Source organism: Lycorma delicatula, chromosome 1 (assembly GCF_047948215.1).
Source record: "Lycorma delicatula isolate Av1 chromosome 1, ASM4794821v1, whole genome shotgun sequence".
NCBI lineage: Eukaryota > Metazoa > Arthropoda > Insecta > Hemiptera > Fulgoridae > Lycorma > Lycorma delicatula.
Window position 1 is genome coordinate 136,038,366 of NC_134455.1, and position 21,235 is coordinate 136,059,600.

The 21,235-nt window shown below is 32.9% G+C and overlaps 1 protein-coding gene across 3 annotated transcripts in view; it reads left to right on the forward strand.

Annotated features, from left to right (window-relative positions):
* Syn2 (Syntrophin-like 2) overlaps positions 1–21,235 on the forward strand; it is a 275,553-nt gene that overhangs the window by 51,467 nt on the left and 202,851 nt on the right. The window lies entirely within an intron of this gene.

Sequence of the window (21,235 nt, forward strand, 5' to 3'; positions counted from 1 at the left end):
TGTGGCCTATAAGTCTGTTTCTTCTTTTAACTAAAACATTTAACAAAACTGTATCCGAAACGGAAGAAAAATTCCAAATTATTTACAGTTGTTTACAGATATTTGATGACACTAAATGATATATAAAAAATCTGATGTGGATATCACATGACTTTGTTGTACACCTATTAAATTACATACACACATTTTTTTTTAAATGAAAAGAACATAAAAATTTTTTTTAATTAACCACTTCTGATATTTTTACATATTATTTTATTTATTGTTATTATTGAATTATTATTTATCGTAAAACTTTTTTTACAAAGGTTAATAATTATTATATAAATTAAAAAAAAAAGTTAAAGAAAAAATGGGAGATGAAGTCTGATTCGAATCGATGTGCCTTCCCCTTGTAAGACCCAAATATTTCATTAATTAAAATTTTATTTGGCTATAAGTCTAGAACTAATGAAAATAAGTACCACTTATGATATATCGTTGAAAAGCTCTCAAAGAGGGCTTATTACTGTAGTTAAGAAAAAGTCCAACATTTAAATATTTTGTATTTTGGGCTTTTTTGGACACTTTTGGTTCAGTCGATTGCAATCATAAGGGGAGGTGCACAACTAGATGTTACGACAGTCCTAAATCCAAAATTTCAACATCGTACGGCTAATAGTTTTTGAGTTATGAAAGACACGTACATACATACATATGTTCATACAGAGGTCATTACGCCGAAACTAGTCAAAATGGATTTAGGGATGATCAAAATTTATATTTCCGTGATATGGACTCCGCAAGTCTTTGTTGTACCCCTATTAATTCACATAAACGCATTTTTTAAAATGATAAGCACATCAAATTTTATTTCATTAATAACTTCTGATATTTTTTCATTTTTTATTTTTTTATTGTTATTATTGAATTATTATTTATCGTAAAAAATTTTTTATAATCAGAAGTTAATAATTATTAATAAATCAATATATTTAAATTAAAAAAGAGATGAAATCGGATTCGAACTGATGTGCCTTCCCCTGGTAAGACCAAATATTTCATTAATTAAATTTTATTTGTTTATAACTCTGGAACCAATGAAGGTAAGTACTAATTATGATATATCGTTGAAAAGCTCTTAATGAGGGCTTATTGATGCAGTTAAGAAAAAGTCCAAAATCCAAATTATTTTGGTTTTAAGAATTTTTTGGACATTTTTGGTTCAGTTGATTGCAATCAAAAGGGGAGGTGCACAACTAGATGTTAAAACAGTCCTAAATCTAAAATTTCAACATCATACAGCTAATATTTTTTTCATTTATGTGAGATATGTACATATATACATACGTACATACAGACGTCATTATGCCAAAAATAGTCAAAATTGATTTTACACAAGGACTTTACACAAGGAAGTAAAAATCAGATAAATTTTACATATGAATATTTTAATTTTATTTGATATTTTTTTACATTAATTTTAACATATACTAAATTTAACTTAACGCCCGTTAAATCGTAAATAGGAAACAGATTTTAATTTATTTTTTATTTTCATTTATATTTTACAACTTCCTTATTTTTACTGTTCGCATATAAAAGAATATATATATATTTGTTGCAAGACAGGGTTTTTGTATAAATGCACATAATCGAGTTAAGGTTCATAGAAAATCTGTATTAATGGAGGCTTTATTCATTGTACACACTTTGGAGTAAGAGGCTTATTGATTTTTTAAAAAATAACAGTTCAGCAAGTTTAATATGACACTTATTGCTGAATAGCGAGTAAAAACGATGTTTAAGCAATTAAAAAATAAAGCAAAATTATATAGACAACACTTGATAATGCGTTCTAAAGAGCTTATATATCCTCTTTATAAATGTATACTCGTGTGTACATATATATATTAGTGTTCCTCCGTGCGGCTTCACCCACAATATTTTTTTTTAATGCAAATTTGTTTATCTATATATATAAAAATGAATATTTGTCTGTCTGTATGTCTCTTATGCCTTAGTAAACCGTTCATCCGATGGCGATGAACTTTGGGGAATGCCTTTGGGGAACTTTGGGGACGCATGCCAGGGAAGGTTTCTGAATTAGTTTGGACCCGCTAGGTGGCGCTGGCGTCGAGATATTTCGAAAAATTGTATTTATGGTCCGATTTGCCTCGTATTCAGAATACATGTTACTTACATGGAAAGAATAATCTCTGCAGAAAATGAACCCGCTAGATGGCGCTGTGGTTAAGATATTTAAAAAAAATTATTTATGGACCGATTTGGTTCATATTCACAATATGAATATTCGTTACGTGAAAAGAAATATTTTTGCAAAAACTATACCCGCTAGGTGGGGCCGGTGTGGAGATATTTACGAAACAAACAAGCAAATATGCAAACAGACATTTTTTATTCTAGATATATAAGGCATGTTCGTATGTGTGTCCGCTAAAGACCAAACAAATACTGGACCGATTTACACGCGGGCAAAAGGGAAAAGTGGAAAATGGGAAACGGGAAAAAGGTGGAAAGAGAAAAGGGGAAAACGGGAAAGGGTAAAAAGGAAACTGCGGAGGGGGTGAGGGAGAAGAGTGAAAGGGAGAAGTTGGAAAGGGAAAAGGGGAAGGAGAATAAGTGAAAGGTAAAATTTGTGAAGTTTAGTTTTTTAATTTTTTATAAAATTTTCAATTGTGTTCATTTAAACTCTCTCTCCATATATATATATATATATATATATATATATATAGAGAGAGAGAGAGAGAGAGAGAGAGACAGAGAGAGAGAGAGAGAGAGAGAGAGAGAGAGAGAGAGAGAGAGAGAGAGAGAGAGCAATAGCGAAGCATTGCCGGGTCTGCTAGTAAATAAAAGAAAGTTAAAAAAAAGAAGATATAGTCTGATTCGAACCGATGTGCCTTCTCCTTATAAGATCCAAATATTTCGTTAATTAAAACTTTATTTGGTAATAACTCTGGAACCAGTGAAAATAAGTTCCGATTGTGATATACAGCTGAAAAGTTCTCAATGAGGGCTTATTACTGCAATTAAGAAAAAGTCAAAATTTCAATTTTTTGGGGAATTTTGAGTTTTTTTGTACACTTTTAATTCAATTGTTTGCAATCAAAAGGGGAAGTGTACAACTAGATGTTACAGCAGTCCTAAATCCAAAATTTCAACATTCTACGGCTAATCGTTTTTGAGTTATGCAATGTAAATACGTACGTACGTACAGACGTCACGCCGAAACTAGTCAAATGGATTCAGGGATGGTCAAAATGGATATTTCCATTGAAATATGAAAACCTAAATTCTTCGCGATCAAAACAAACATTTAAAAAAATTGTGCCAAACCTCATCCAAATTTTTGTGCCCAGTTGGATGATATCAAACAAAAACAGCCTACCATACCTGCATACAAACCCCAAACAAATGAAATAAAACCACTATAGTCAACTACCATTTGTAATGGCAACTACTATTACAAGGACTCGAACCTTATAACTCTCGACTTCAAAACTCATCTGTAATTTTAAAGACGAGTTTAACCACTAGACGAGTTAGTCGATATTTACTTCCTCGTACGAATTAAAGGAAGTATTATGATCAGGTTTTCAGATTTCAACGGAAAAATCCATTTTTATTAGTTTCGGCGTGACGTCTGTACGTACATATGTGCGTATGTATTTCACATAACCCAAAAATGATTAGGCGTAAAATTTTGACATTTTGAATTTAGGACTGTTGTAACATCTAGTTATGTCCCTCCCCTTTTGATACAAATCGACTGGACCACAAGTGTACAAAAATTCCAAAAATTTGGATTTTGGACTCTTAACTGCAGTAATAAGCCTTCATTGACAGATTTTCAACGGTATATCATAAATGGTAATACTTTTCATTGGTTACAGAGTTACAGCCAAATAAAAATTTTAATTACCGAAATATTTGGATCTTACAAGGGGAAGATATGTCAGTTCAAATCAGATTTTATCACCTTTTTTATTTATTTATTTATTTATTTTGTTTTTTAATTTAAATCTATTCATTTATTAATAATTATTAACCTCTCTTTGTAAAAAAAGGTTTACGACAAATAATAATTCAATAATAACAATAACAAAATATACATGAAAAATATAGCAGAAGTTATTAATGAAATAGAATTTTATGTACTTTTCATTTTAAAAAATGTGTATAATTTACACACATGACTTCCTTGTACGCCTTGTTCAGGGGTACAAGGAAGTCATGTGGTGTCCACATCAGATTTTTTTGTCACTTTTTGACAGTTATTGTTGTTTTTATATTAACAATAATGTATTTTTTTAATTGTAACCGATGATATTGTGTGTAAAATTTAATAAAAATCTTTTTTCATTCTCGATATTTTCTCTAAAATAAACAGTTATTGAGTTATCTCGGGAAATAGGAGAAGAAAAATGAATACTTTTGCGATTTTTTTGCATTTTTTTAAATAAAAATTTAAGCACATCTTTTTTAACTGGCGCATAACAAAATAATCATTTCCGATGATATTCCGCAGGCATTAAAACAAATGTTAGTGGTCATAAAGAAAACGTCCAACCCAATAGCCTGCACTATACTTTAGATGACTAAAATAGTTTTTTCTTATTTCATCTTTGCAAACTAAACAGTGTATTGTATTTATAAAATTACCATTTATTGTTTATTTGCTGAATTTATCTTTTTTTTGAGACACGAATTTGTGTCTCACTCATTGAAATAATGTGCGGTTAAAATTATGACTCACTCTTTTTTTATAATTTGTTACCACATACATGTCTAATTTAATATCGGCGGGCGATAACGGTAGCAACTATGTGAGAGGAGCACTCAGTATATGGACGCGCGGATACAAGCATTACTCCCACCGCGCTGTTCTCCTACGATAGCGGCGCTGCAGCCCCACCCTCTCAGGCTCCAATAAAAGAGCGTGCACGAGAGTGAATTTGCAATTCATCGTCGACCACCTCCTGGAGAAGACCAAGAAGAAGAAGAAGAAGATGAAAGAAAAAAGAAGAAGTTCTCTAGCCAGCCGGCTCAACGTGGGATCTCTCGGCGGATGCCAACATCCCCGCCGAGGGAGTCGCTAGATGCGGACGCTACTTTTCCGCTCCAGCTCCAGCTCACCGGGTTTCAATAGCCCTGGCCGGCCAAGCGTGGGATCGCTCGGGGAGAACCGCCTCGGCCGCGCCGGCGAAGGACGACCGACGCCGATCCTACACTGCGGGGCTCTGGGGGCCAATACTGCCACGCTGTAGTGGGGACCTAACTGCCGCTGAGGGAAAGTTCGGTCGGACTTCAATGGACGAGCCGCAACTCCCCAACTTCGCCGGAGATCAGCTTCCGGACCCAACAGCTCTTCTCAGAGCTAACGTAAAAAACGGGCCTTTTCAGGGCCACCATGAGGTTAGTAATTGTCACGTGCCGTCGAAGCCATTCGGCGACAAATTGTAGACAATTTAAGATAGAATCAAAATTTTGAATCAAATTTTAACATCGGAATGCTATTCAATTTTAACTTAAAACTTTATTCAAGGATAAAATTTAAAGAAAAGAAAATTGTTGTAAAATGTTGCAAAACAACTTTACGCTTAATTAATTTTTTTCCTTTCCTTCTTTTATGTTGTAAAAATAAAATAAAACTATAACTGTTTAGTTCTTCTTATTCATAAATTAACTATATTTGTCGATACTCAGTTAGCTCTTTAAAAGCTGATATTTTATATGAATATTTTAACAATGCATCTAATTCTTTATTGTTCAGTTTAGTATCAACAATCAGTGACTCAACATGTTTTATAATATCAATGTATAACTAATTAACTAACAACAATGTCATATGTATAAAATAGAAATTTAAAGATTATAATAATATATTATGAAATATAAACTAAATAAGAAATGTTATTTATTTTATTGAATCAGCAAATAATTAAATATTTAGTATAATTAATCCAACCCGAGGTAATAACCTAAAGCGAATGTTGTTGAAACAATATGAACATATAAAAAAGTTATTATCTATTTTCTTTTTTAAGCAATTTCAAGCTAATCCCACCAAAGCTTACTGGGATTCGCACGCAGGACCTACTAGATAAAAGGCAGAGACGTTATAACTCCACCACTTAGCTCGATATTATAATAGTTTTAATCATGGATGTATTTAAATAAATAAATATTTATTTAAATTGATTTACTAATATTAAAAAGATCTTACTATAAAATTTTTAAATTAAAATAGAATCAATAATTAACAAAAAATTAGAATCAGGGAAATTTAAAGCAGTTTATAGTAGCTTGTTTTTTTTTAATGTTTTTAAATTAAATGCTGCACTACGTGTTTAATAACTGCAACGGAATGCTGTTCAATTTTAACTTCAAACTTCGTTTAGAGATAAAATTACAAAAAAAAAAAAACACATAAATCCGAACATTAATTTTATTACTCTCACAACGAATGTGTAGACATATATATTATGATCATAAAATAAGTTCTGACTTGGCAGACAGTTTTACAAGATTACTACTATTTTTTTATTAGTATATATATGTAGCGTACATATTAAAAGAGAAAAAAATTGTGAACACACTGGAATGAAATGTAGTCATTAAAATTATTCAACCATTTAATTTACTCATTAAATGATAAACAAGTTAGAAAATATATATATTTAATAAGAAAATTTGTAGCTAAATAACATAAATAAGAAAATTTGTATGTGAATAACAGTGTTTTAGTTAAGCGGTACTCAAATTGTGGCATACAATGCAAACAGATACAATAATAAATTTATTGTATCTCTTGTAAAAATTGTAAGCATCCGGAGTAACAGTGCAATGTGAAAAGACAAAGATGCTACGATTTGCTGATGATATAGTAATTCAAGCCGAGAGTAAAAAATATTTCGAAGAAACAATGAATGGAATGGATGAAGTCCTTCGCAAGAACTACCACATGAAAATAAACAAAAATAAAATGAAAGTAATGAAACGTAGTAGAAATAAAGTCGATAGATCACTGAATATAAAAATAGGATGAGGAAAAAGTATGAAAGTAGAAGAATATTGTTATTTGGGAAGTAGAATTACTAAAGATGGAAGAAGCAGGAGCGATATAAAATGCCAAATAGCACAATCGAAACGAGCTTTCAGTCGGAAATATATTTAGCTTACATCAAAAATTAATTTAAAAATCAGGAAAGCATTTGTGAAAGTAAATGTTTGGAGCGTAGCTTTATATGAAAGTGAAATTTGAACGATAGGAGTACCTAAGAAGAAAAGATTAGAAGCTTTTGAAATCTGGGGCTATAAAAAAAAAACATGGGGCTGAAAAATCAGGTGGGTGAATAAAGTGACGAAACTTGGGAACGTTGATTACTACATCTGTCAACACCTCTCTGGTCACCGAGGATTCGGATCCTATCTCTACAAGTTTTGGAGAACGGAATTCCCTAATTGTATCTATTGTGGACTAGTGGATACTATGGAGCAGACATTTTATGAGTGCCCCAGATGGGACGAGTACAAGGCACCAGCAGACCTAGAACGGATCACGGCAGAGGACACAGTAACCTACATGCTAAGAGTTGCCGAGCAATGGAAGACGGTTTTGGGAATGTTTGCTGTGATCCTGTGGATGAAAGAGTCAGAGTACATCGTGGGGTGCAGGCTGACTGTTGTGTAGTCTTGTGGTGAGGGGATCTATTGCTTTCATGAGGGGATGTACTAAAATAATGAATCCTGGGATGAAGCGTGGCGAAGTCTAGGGCTAGGAGGTAGCCCCCATGCCTAGGGTGTTCTGGTCCACCCACATGCAAGTGTGGGGGGTGGAAGCTACCCGATGATGGCATGGGAGATCCTGAAGGTGTGAGAGGACGGGTCGCGTGGGGTAAACAGCAGATGTGCGAAACGCACACCTGATGGTTAGTAGGTTAGGGACAGGAAGGGCAGCTCTCCAGCTGAGGAATAGGCTGGCTATCCAGAAGAGGAAGTCGGCATGTCCTGATGACGCTAGGGAGGACATCAAAATATCATGGTAATTGTCGGATTTTTGTTTGCCGAGAAAATTCTTGCAAATGTCTTTAAATGAAGCCTAAGCTGCATTTTGTACATATTTAACATTGAGTTAAATGCATCATATTTTACCAGCTCTCTTATTTGAGGACCAACAAATATTCTTTTTTTTAATGTTTCCTTCACTTATATTCGGAAATTTTTTCTGATGTACAAAAATCCGGGACTATCCTTCTTCATTGCTTTTACAGAATTTTTCATTAGTCCAGCTTGATATAGAGAGGGGGTAAAAATATTTTTTTGGGTTCAACTAAGGGCTCATGAATAATATTTTTGCCAATTGGAGTTAAGTTACCTCGTTTCTTCCACTCTTTGGTAACATAATATTTATCCCTAGCTCGGCTGTCCCATTCGCAAGGAAAACACATGTACTTAGTATAGTCTAACAAAATAGTTATGACTTTTAAATCACTACATATGTTCAGTTACTGTAAATGTTTTTTATAATTTATTTTTTCGAGAACGTCTTTCATCACATCGTATGTCTCTTTCAAATTAATACCATAAGCGATTCGTATCGAAGGATATTTGTTACCGTTGTGTAGTAGAACCACTTTTAAACTATACTTGGACGAATCGATGAAAAGGCGCCAGTCCTTGGGTTTATGAACTTGTCCTAAGTGCAACATAAGCTCATCAGTATTTGTGCAATAAACCATATTATTTTCATCAATAAAGTACTGAGAAAGTTATTTTTGTCGGCTTCGAAAGCCCGAATTTTTGTATTTTTTTTAAAAGTAAATTCCAACTTTGCAGTCTTTATCCTAACAGTTCAGCATGATTTTTTTTGATAAATTTAATTCCCTAACGAAGTCATTTAATTCACCTTGCGAAATAAGACGTGGTTTATTGGAAGATAATTCAAAGTCAAAATCATTGTTGTCTTCTTCAGTACTGCCTGATTCTTCATTGCTGCTTTCGAAACATACATTCACAGATGGCTCAGAAACTGAAATAATTTTACTGTGAGGTAAAGGCCAGATTTCAGATTGCAATGAAGGATATTTTACAGTATGTTTAGATTTTTTAGAAATTCCAGACGTACTTGTTAAACAAAAGTAACAATCGGTTACATGATCCTTCGATTCACGCCAAACCATAAGTACAACAAATGGCAAAGCCTTCCGTGTACCTTTCAGCCATCCTCTTAAATATCTAGAAACAGTAGTGCATACTATAAGGAGCCAACATCTTATCCTGATCACCAATTTTACACTGAAAGTACAAATGATATTCTTTTTTAATTAAAAGTGTAATGCTTTTTCTATTTAATTTTACAGTAAAGTCACCACATACATAACAAAAGGCATCCATATTATTTACACAATTTCGAGGCATTATGACATTGCACAATTAACAAACTTAAGACAGCAATAAGACTGAACAAAATTAATTCATTCCTAAATCCAGTGCTTAATACAAACAACACAGCTGTGTTTTCAGCTACATGTTTTGACCTGCACAGACAAGATTTGTTCATGAAGGCACACTCTTCAGTATTAGATATGATGTCATAATATACGACTATGATATGATTTAATTCTTTATCTAGTATTGTTTATTTATAATTTATCAATTATGTTAACAAAGTTAAACAATAAAAAATGAGTTAATAAAATTCAATATAGGTACGTAAAATGCTAACTGTACGTTCAAAAATGAAAAAAATCCTTTAATTAAAATTTAAACATTTTTCAAAAATGGTGGGTGTAGGAGTTCATATTCGTTTTCAGCGTCAAGAAACAGATTAAAATCATGTATCGCATGTTAGGAAAAAAAATTATGTTTATCAGTGTTATCTCTGATAAACATGTAAATAACTGGATATACTGGTGAGATTTAATAACGGGCAGACTAGCGGGTCCAAAATACTTCAAAAACCTTCGCGGGCGTGCGTACAACTACTCACTAAAGTTTCATCGCAATCGGATGAATGGTGTAGGAACGCATACGCGGGACAAACATCAAACAAACATTAATTTTAACTCGTGTGTACGTATATATCAGATTTGATCAATTTTAATTTATAAAATGATTAATATTTTTAAAATACTGTCATATTTAAAATAAAAGTTTGTATATTTCAAAGCCAGGAAGTTATTTATTCAACACTAGACATATTTAAATCTATTTCACAATAAATTTCCCAGGGAAGTATTATTTGAACCAGATTTGTTTTTTATCAATTAAAATTATTGTATTTTTTATTAAAATTAAAATTTATTAATTTTAATGTCGATTTAAGTGAAATTTTTATTATAATTTTTATTTGTTAATTATTTATCAGTTATAAAACTATGAAAAATATTCTTTTTTTTCATTGAAAAAATATTTAATTAAATTTGTTTTATAATATTGGTTAAGATTTATGAAGATTAGAAATAGGCGTATCTTAAACATATATTCACGCAGGAAATAACGTTACAAGTTATTTATGACACTGCGTTGCTGAATGCAGGCTAATCTTCTTTTATGCGTTTTCTAACTGTAGTGTTTCTGTATATATATCTATATATACTATTCTACATTCAATCATCTCACAGCATTACACTTATATTTTAAATGTAGTCATTTATTTACGTTACTGAAAGAGAAAATTTTTAATAATTTATTTCATTAAAGAAAAAGTAATAAATTATTATTAATTATGATTTTAAACATCACTTAATTTAGAATGAAATAAGTTAATTTATTCTGTATGATTTATCAGAAATAAAATCAATAATTTGGTAGCAAAATATTACGTTGTACTGATGAGTTCTTTCAATAAATAATTATTTTTTCTGCAAATATAACGTTTATTGCTATTCGAAAATTACAGTCTAAATACGTATTTCACAGAAACAAATAATTTTTTTTTACACTCTACCCCTGGGCCGGATCCACACCAAAGCAAAGTACAGCCCAAGGGATTGTCTATTCCGTCCGCCGGCCATAAGTCTAGTCCGACAGATCAGCCCGCCGGTTAGATAGTTTCATTGCCAGTCTCTAACACCATCCCAGAAGCCGGGACTCGGTTTTAACACCAATGTATCTAGTGAGAGCGCCCTGTGTAGGGCATTCACACCGGATCATGGTCTTTTTCGAAAAGAGATGAGGGAGTCCCAGTGCCTCATCACCGCCGCCCATCCGTGCAAGCACAGTCGAACGGCAGCTCCGCAGGGGGCTGTCCCTCAACCCCTCGCCTCCCCCTTCATCACTGGCTTTGTGCTGGAGTATCCGTGTCACAAAGTCAGTTATCGCACGAAATCTCTCTGACCTTGATAACATACAGTCTATGATTGTGTCAATTGTATGGGGCCCAGTCATCAACTCACGGTAGTGACGTTCAGTAGCTCACGTCCGGGATTCGAACACGACTGATTGAAATAAATAATTTTTGAACTTTATTTGTACAGAGCGGAGCAGAGGAAAGTGGAAAGTGGAGCATGTGTTTTAAACCGATAGTACTCAGCGATGAGTGGGTGTATTGACCTTCGGCAACCTTTGGCCGACAACTCAGACTACGCAGTTTCAGTTGCTACGAAGCGTTGCAGCATAGAACATCATGTGTTTGCTGTCGATTAGTATTTTAGAAACAATGATTATGTGGTCACAGTTTAACGTTTTTTCCGTCGGAATTTTAATGTCGAACGTCGAGAATTGATAAGAGATCAAAACAACATACTCGGATGGGCTGAGGCGTTTAGAAGTACTGGATCTGCGATGATGAAAAAACCACCTGGCCTTCCCCGTTCAATCCGAACTCCGGAAAACGTAGGCAAAGTGAAAAGAGTAGTTCTTGCTAATCCAAAACGATCCGCTAGGCGACAGGCGGTAGCGTTGGGTATGTCAAGTTGTTCGCTTCATCGCATCTTACAAGGTGATTTCAAATTTCTCCCACAAACCAGCAGCTAACTGAAAGGGATTTTGTGCAATCTAGATGGCTATGTCAATGTACAGAACTGTCGGTACTGAGCTTCAGAGATCCCACGTGTACTACACCAAAAACCTCTCCTCTCTCCTCAACTCAATAGTAATAGTGTCGTGCGGTATCTCCAAGATAGTTATTGTTGGTCCTTACTTTTTTGAAGAGGAGATAACCACAGTTATAGTGACATCAGCGCGCTACATCGACATGTTAAACAACTTCCTGCCTCCAGAACTGGAAAGGATTGGGTGAACATGAGAGAAACCTGGTTCTAACAGGATGGTGCCACGGTTCACACGGTGAGAGCAATGATTGGACCAAATGGTTGGACAAGTGTTTCATGGAGATGTCATTTCACGATTCGGCGATATTTCTTGGCCCCACGCTCTCCCCATCTATCGATCTGTAACTTCTTTTTGTGAAACTACCTGAAATCAAAAGTGTACGTGAACAAGCCACAAATAATCGAAAACCTAAAACTTTTCATTCGTCAAGAAACTGAAGATGTGTCGAATGAAATATTGGAAAAAGCCGTGCAGAGCTTTGAGGAAAGGCACCGAATTTACGTCCTACAATAAGGACGTCAACTTACTGACATTTCCGAACCTAATTAAGGTGTATTGATTTCAAAAATGCAATAAAAATATTGTTATTTAAAGTAAAACTTTTTTTCTGTTATTAAAACAACCGAAGTTTTTCAGTAGTAAAAAACATGCATTTCCTCTGCGCCAACCTTTAGGTTTGTAAAAAGAGGATAGTTAACTTAACAAAATTATAAAATATGTATAATTACAAGGTGTTGCGCGCCCGGTTAGTCTACTGATAAACTTGTCGTAACAATATCTGCTTATTTTTGAATTCAAGAGTTCTTAAGTTCGAGTGCTTGTAAAGTCAGTTGCTTTTGTATGGATTTGAGTGCTACACTGTGGAAACAGGTTCTCTTTGGTGGTTTTTTTCCCATTCAACCCTCCTTTCCAAGGCCGGACCGCTTTTCCAGCATAACTCAGCCCTGGAGGGAGGATGCCACTGCCTCTAACCACCCGACTGGCTACGCTTGGTACGGTTATGCCGTTCCCAGATTCACCACCTGGATTAGCCGGGACTAGGTCTTTTGTATGCCTCGCCTCTAGGGGAGATAGGTTTTGAGGTTGAGGTAGTAGGTGAGGTGGGAGTACCCCTCCGGGGGACCCTACTGGGTCTGCGATCTTTTCCAGCTGCCGTTGCCTCTAACCATCCAAGTAATCACACTGGGTCTGACCACGCTGTTCTCAGCAGCGCCACCCGACAGCCAGGACTAAGCCTTCTCCATGCCTCGCCTCTAACTGGAGTCCCCCCGAAGGGATACCCCAACCGGATCTGCGGTCTTTTACAATTCCCCGTCTTGTCCAAGTATCTTAGCTCTCCTCCAGTAAAATGTTATTTTATCTGCCATCCTCCTCGTACACTAGGTACTCAAAAGGCTTCATTTTCAATATAGGAACGATCATGTCGTTTATCAAGACCCAACTTCTATGATCATGCAATATAGCTTCCAATATATACATAACCGTGGCGAGAGTCATGACGTAGAAGTGGTATACGCGTGTTAAGCTGAAATAGGGCAGCTCCCTGCGTGCCGTCCATCAAACACTCTCTCAGTAGCCAACCTAATTCTTTGGTGGTTGGGTTTCAATTAACCACACGTCTCAGGAGTAGTCGACCTGAGTCTGTTCCAGATTACATATTTATCGATACATTTACGCCAATATTCCATTACGTCTGCAGCTATGTCAGGTCTTGCAAACCGGTAACAGTAATTTAATTTGCCTATCCACATTCACCCAGACACGACATTAACTGGAAAATTGGTTCAGAAAACAAAAAAGTTATTACTGTTTTTATTAATTTGCTTGTTTGCTTAGTGACTGGTTGTCAAATAGTCATTATGAAGTGTAACACTTAAATGTTACTATTGCTTATTTGATAAGTTATTTTTTTTTAAAAATAAGATTAATTGATGAACTGATCTGTTTTTTTTTTTTTTTTTTTTTTTAGGTAACACTGGTTGTCGGATGATTATTATGTGGTAGCATTCTGGTATTGTTATTTTTTTTTACTTTAAAATTATATTTTTATAAGATTTATATTATTTATTCTATATTTTTCTTACATCATAGTTCGTAGATGAATTTTTTTATTAACTTTTTTACAATTGTTCATAATGTTATAATATTATGTTCCTGTCATCATAGCTATAGAGGTATGCACTAAGAAGGAAAATATGGTTATCAGTTAAAAAAATGGGGTATGGGATTTTGTGCACTTCTTGACGTTTTATGATCCAGGGACCCCAAAAACCAAAACAAAAAAGGTACGGGTTAATATTCGTACGTTTGTGCTTAAATGTTTGAAGATTAATAACTTTTGAATAGAAAAACCGATTTTGATGAAATTTCCCACAAAGACTCATATATGTGAGGCAATTTGTTCGTGAAATTTTGGCAGGAATATCTTTTGGGGGGTGGGGTTGATAAATTCTTTGGGGTAAATTTCCTTAAAAGTTTGTAAATATAACCCCACTTTATGTTAAGCTCAGTACATTCGTACATGCTTATCTTACCATTTAAAAAATGTCTACCCACAAATTCTCCCACCACCCCAAAAATCTAAAAAAGATATCTTTTTATTTATTAGATATTTTATAAACCGAATTTTTACTTCCGTATACAAAGTAAAGAAAGTATTGTGATCCCGAAAAATTACTGTTTTCAGATTTCAACGGAAATCTCCATTTTGACTATCCCTGAATCCATTTTGACTAGTTTTGGCGTGATGTCTGTATGTACATATGTATTTTTAAATATACATACGAGTATGTATGTATGTACATACTTATGTATCTCGCATAACTCAAAAACGATTAGACGTAGGATTTGAAGTTTTGGATTTATAACTGTTGTAACATCTACTTGTGCACCACCCCTTTTGATTGCAATCGACTAGAGCTCAACTACCAAAAAAAGCTCTAAATTCAAAAAATTGGGATTTTGGAATTTTTTTTCCAAAGCCCTCATTGAGAGCATTTTAACTGTGTATCATAAGTGGTACTTATTTTCATTGGTTCCAGAGTTATAGCCATATAAAATTTAATTATTGAAATAGTTGGATCTTACACGGGGACGGCACATCGATTCAAATCCAACTTCATCTCCTTTTTTTTAATTTAAATATATTGATTTATTAATAATTTTTAACCTCTGATTGTAAAAAATATTTTACAATAAATGATAATTCAATAATAACAATAAAAAAGAAAAAATATAAAAAAGTATCAGAAGTTATAAAATAAAATTAAAACATTTTTTTTTTTTTTTTTAAATGTGTATATGTAATTTATTAGGCGTACAAGGAAGTCATGTGGTGTCCACATTAGATTTTTTTTGTCTTCATAGAAATAGTATTAGTGCAAGTAGCCCACAAAAATACTTTGTGAACAATATTTGGAGAAGGGTAAAAATATGTATTCTTTAATTTTTTTAAATTTTTAATAATAATATTATGGTAAAATTTCATCAGAATTCACTCCCATCACAAAAAGAATCCTAGTTAATTCGTTGGAAATTTCTCAATTAATTTTTTTTTTAATTTCTTCCACTTAAAATAGTACGAGTAAATTAAGAAAATCAAAAAATTCTTGGAAGATTATTTTAGTGGTGAAGGAATAAAACAGTAAAAAAAATAAAATTATCTAAATTCTTTTTTTGGTTTATTTTCATGTATTTTTATTTTTCCGCTGTATGTGAATAAATAACCAACGCCAGAATAGCATAACAACTTTGTTATCAGTTTGTTTAGTTGTTTTCCTACTATATAAATATAAATTAATTTTTGATTTTATCTGTTATAAATTTATAAAATTGTTTACTGCTATTTTTGATTTGAAAGTGTATTTTTTTTTCGTATTGAATGATTTAATTTCTGAACTAAACTCTGTTGCTGGTGTTCTTTACACAAGTTTCTATTTTGAGAGTAGCTTTATTCTATTTTTTTAAATTATTTTTTGTTTCGTAATTTTTACTTCCTTGTACGAAGTAAAGAAAATGTAGTGATCGCGAACATTTCCGGTCTTCAGATTCAACGGAAATATCCATTTTGACCATCCCTGAATCCATTTTGACTATTTTCGGCGTGACGTCTGTTATGCGAGATACATACGAACGTATCTCGCATAATTCAAAAATCATTAGCCGTAGGATGTTGAAATTTTGAATTTAAGACTGTTGTAACATCTAGTTGTGCACCTCCCGATTTTGATTGCAATCGACTGGACCAAAAGTGTCTAAAAAAGTCCAAAATAAAAAAAAAATTGGATTTTGGACTTTTTCTTAACTATAAAATAAGCTCTCGTGGAGAGCTTTTCTACGATATATAATAAGTGGTACTTATTTTTATTGGTTCCAGGGTTATAGCCAAATAAAAGTTTAATTAATGAAATATTTAGATCTTACAAGAGGAAGGCACATCGGTTCAAATCAGATTTCATCTCCTCTTTTTGTAACTTTTTTTTAAAATTAATAATATTGATTTATTAATAATTAACCTCTATTGTAAAACGTTTTTCCTATAAATAATAATTCAATAATAACAATAAAAAAAAATATCAGAAGTTATTAATGAAATAAAATTTTATGTACCTTTCATTTTAAAAAAATGTGTATATGTAATTTAATAGGCGTACAAGATATTTGCAGATTATTTTACTTCATTATTATATTTCTGCCACCACGGCACAGAAATAAGTTATGAATTTTTCGTCTCAAATGTGTGTGTACTTTAGTTACAATAGTCATTACTATTCTGTCTTTTGTTATTTAGATTTTTGTCAGGTTTCTATAAAGCATGAATAATTTAATTTTTATTTATTTTTATTTACATTTTTATTTATATAGATACACGTGTGCGGGCGCGTCCACACATACACACGATATTACTGTGATTTTATTTTACAAATTTTTATATTCCACTAATGATCTCAGTAGCTTTTGCATTATTAATCTTTGATGAGATATTATACAGCTTGTTATTTGCATCAGTTGGATTATATCTCTGACAAGTTCAAGAAGTAAAAACTGCTATATAAATGCTTTAGATAATATATGTAATAAATTTAAAGATCAAATTTGTTTCCACAAATTTTATGAAGTTAATTTATTAATTTTTTTTTAAATTTTATTTAATGTTACATTTTAAAATTAAAACTAATTAAAAGAAAATAATTTAATTGACAACTTTGTTTTATTATTATTGTTAAAAAATATTTTTTGTGTGATAATATAACAGATTCAATAATTTTTATTTCGTAATTATTTAATTTTAATTTCATTGACTATGGTCGACTAGTTTTTTACCTATACTTGTAATATATATCTTACAGCCAAAAGTCTTGTGATATATGTCTTGTAATATATATCTATTGTTGAGTTAAAGTTTAATTTTATTACAGTTTTATCTATTTTAATTATATTAAATTTTCTTATAAATCTTAGACTTTAAAGTACTGGAAAAATGAAAGAAAACTACTCGACTACGTTATAATTTAATTCGATGTAAGGCCATAAAAATCACAAATATTCTACAAAAAATATCCTAATTAACTGCCTACTAACTACTGATTTATTGTTATTGTACCCCATTTCTCTGTTTAACCTCCGGAACTACTCTTCTGTTTAACCCTCGGAACTAAGGTATTAGTTCAGAGGATGAATGAGGATGATATATATGAATGTAAATGAAGTGTAGTCTTGTACAGTCTCAGGTCGAACGTTCCCGAGATGTATGATTAATTAAAACGCAACCACCAAAGAACACCGGTATCTACAATATAGTATTTAAATCCGTATAAAAGTAACCTTTACTAGGATTTGAACCTTAGAACTCTCGACTTCGAAATTAGCTGATTTGTGATGACAAGTTAACCAGTCAGTGGTTGGTCGTAGCTAAAATTAATGGGGAGGTGCTGTTCCAGAAAATCTTTTTCTGGGCCTTTTCAAGGCCGTAGTTAAATTTTTTTATGTAAAATAAAAGAACCGAAAAAAATGAATTAAATATAATAGCTGGAAGCAGGATAATAATCTAATTGTACACTTTATCACATTCAAGAATATGGTATTCGATTTAACCGAATAAATAATAAAATGTCAATACAGATAATATTTTTTAGTATTATTATCTTTAGTATTTTTAGATGATAACTTAATAAAAAATCCGCTTAAAAACACTAGAGTCTAATGGTGTTTAATTTAAATTTCTATGTACACAGAAACAAATACATAATTATTTTTTACTAATTTCCTTCTCTTTCACACTTCCAACGTGTGTTTGAACAGATTTGGTACTCAAAGCCCTTACTTTCCGCCATTTTCTGATCACTACTGAAAAAACAACTAAACCGCTTTCATATTCCTTCCACTGACTAAACTAAAAAAGGGAACGAACAAGGAACGCCCTATACACAAGCGGAGTAAAAAAAATCCACCGGCATGCCAGGGTTGGCATGCAGGAGCGACAGCGCTCTCTCTCCCTCACAGCCTTGCGTGCAGCTTCCTATGTTCGCATCTACACAACAGCCAAACACCACGCCGCTAGAACTGTAAAGTACACAGTTCCGAACAAAGAGTTTTGTATCTTTTTCGTAAACTGGGAGATGGCTACTTACAGTAAGGTTAAGGAGTATATATGGTACAAGTATAAAGAAAGAATTAAAGAAAAAAGGACTCATTATATTAAATGTTATCGATAATATCAAGTGGAAATAATAGGGAGTGCTGCAGTTCCAGAGTGCTTATACGCGAGCCGCTAATATAACCACTAAATCAACCAGATTTGTTGTTATTCTACCCCAATCTGCATATTTTTTAACGAAGAATTTTCCAAGTTACTTACAATCTGTACTTTTCCCATTATAATTATATAACAACTGCAGCAGCTACAAGCTATAAGGGAAAGTTTGGTGATTATTCAAAATTTTGGATGTGCCAAGTTTGGTACAAATCTCAAGCTTTCATGACCCTCACCTCTTAGGAAAAAAAACCCATTGAAAATTCCATTCAAACTTTTTGTTTTATTTTTGAGCTGTTGTTTTTTAAGAGCTAATGTAAGCATCATTTTTGAAACTACCTTTAAAGACACTAATGGGTGATTTTTTTTAGGCTTGTCATAGTTCTAAGGTTTTTATCGGAATTTTGTAATTTTTCAATTTCCTTTAAAACGATACTCACAACCGTATCCTTTCCATTAAAGGTTTTCGAGTTGCTCTCCAAGGTACTAAGTGTAACCTTTATCATGTTAAAAATATACAATAAATAAAAAGATAGATGTTTTCGACTTTTGAGAAAGGAAGAAAATTTAGGGGAAAATTTTTTTTTTAATGGTAAAATAATTCAATACGCATGTACTGTAAGAATATTATAAAGTGGAGTTATGTTTCCAAAATTTTGAGAAAATTACCCCAAAGAAACTATTTACCCCATCCTTGGATATATTGACCCCAAACTTCTACCAACAAATTGCCCCATATATATGACTCTCTGTGATAAATTTTACAAAATCGACTTGAAACGTCGAGAAATGCAAGAAACCCATACCTCATTCTTCAATTGATTACCATACTTACCTTCTTTCAGCATAGCTCTGTATATGTATATATATATATATATATATATATATATATATATATATATATATATATATATATGAATGCCAGAAAAAAAATCTGATGTGGGTACCACATGACTTCCTTCTCCGCCTGTTATACAGAGTGATTTTTTAGTCCTGTTACCCAATTTTAAATGTAATTTAAGAAAGTGAATAAAAGGGTGGAATAAAAAATGTATTTGTTACTTACAAAAGAGATTTAATAAAAAGCTATTACTTACATAATTGTTAAAGAATATGCTCAAAATGCCCACCCCTTGCGGTTATACACGTACGGACTCTTTTCAGCATATTAGCAGAAACCTTTTAAGAGTTGCATTGGAAATATTCGTGATTAAGTCTGTAATATTGACTTTAAGTTCATCAATAGTGTGAGGATTGTTTTTGAAGGCCTCGGACTTAATATAGCCCCACAAAAAGTAGTCAGGAGATGTGAGGTCTGGGGACCTTGGAGGCCATAAGCCCTTGCTTATTATTCGATAATCAAAGAACTCTTGCAGAAAATCCATAGTTTCTCGAGACGTGTGGCATGTAGCGCCGTCTTGCTGAAACCAGCAATACCGTTCTTGAGGTTCCAGGAGGGACACGAATTGGCTCACAATATTCCTGTATACTTCACCATTTACTGCCTGTTCGAAGAACACGGGTCCGACTATGCGATGACGAAATATCGCACACCACTACTATTTTTTCAGGATGCATAGATTTGTCTTGTAAAGCGTTAGGATTTTCAACCGCCCAAATTCGACAGTTTTGACTGTTAATCATCGGGTTGGATACAAGCTTCATGGCTAAAGAACGCTGTGTTTAAAAATTCAATTACGTTATTGTTTACGAGAGACCTAAACCGACGGCAATATTGCAATCGCTTGTTTAAATATGGAGGCTGAAGCTCTTGGACTAATCGTACGCAATACGGATACAATTTCAATTTTTTAGCGGCTTTCTGAACACTCGAATATGACAAATCGACTTGCGTGGAAAGCTTTCGTAAACAGTATCTTGTTTTCACATTCTCTAAAACATCATCTCTCAAGCGAGTCGGTCGACCACTACGTTTTCTGTCGCAAACACTACCTGTCTCTCAAAATCGGTTTGCTAGCCTAGAAATTGACATTTTTTCTGGCAGAGGAACACCGACAAATTTAATTTGAAATGATTCTTTTACACTCGCGAACGATTTCGTAGTAAAATATTGTTCAAGAATGAAAACTCGTTCTATGGTAAAAGACATTCTGTTCCTAACACCACCGGAAACGGCGCAAACGTTTACACAGCTGAAGGAGAATCAACTCACACTGCCGTATCTATACCGGTTGAGTAGCGCTACCAACTTCGTGTCACAAAACAAAATTTCCCTTTCTTAGAAAACAATTACCAGACATTAACAAGGGTAACAGGACTAAAAATCACCCTATTACATATAATTTTTATTAATTTTTTTTCTTTTTTTTGTTATTTTTGAATTATTTATTGTTAAAACTTTTTTATTCATTACTAATACTAAAAATACTTAATTATTATTAAATAAATATATATAATTTAAGAAAA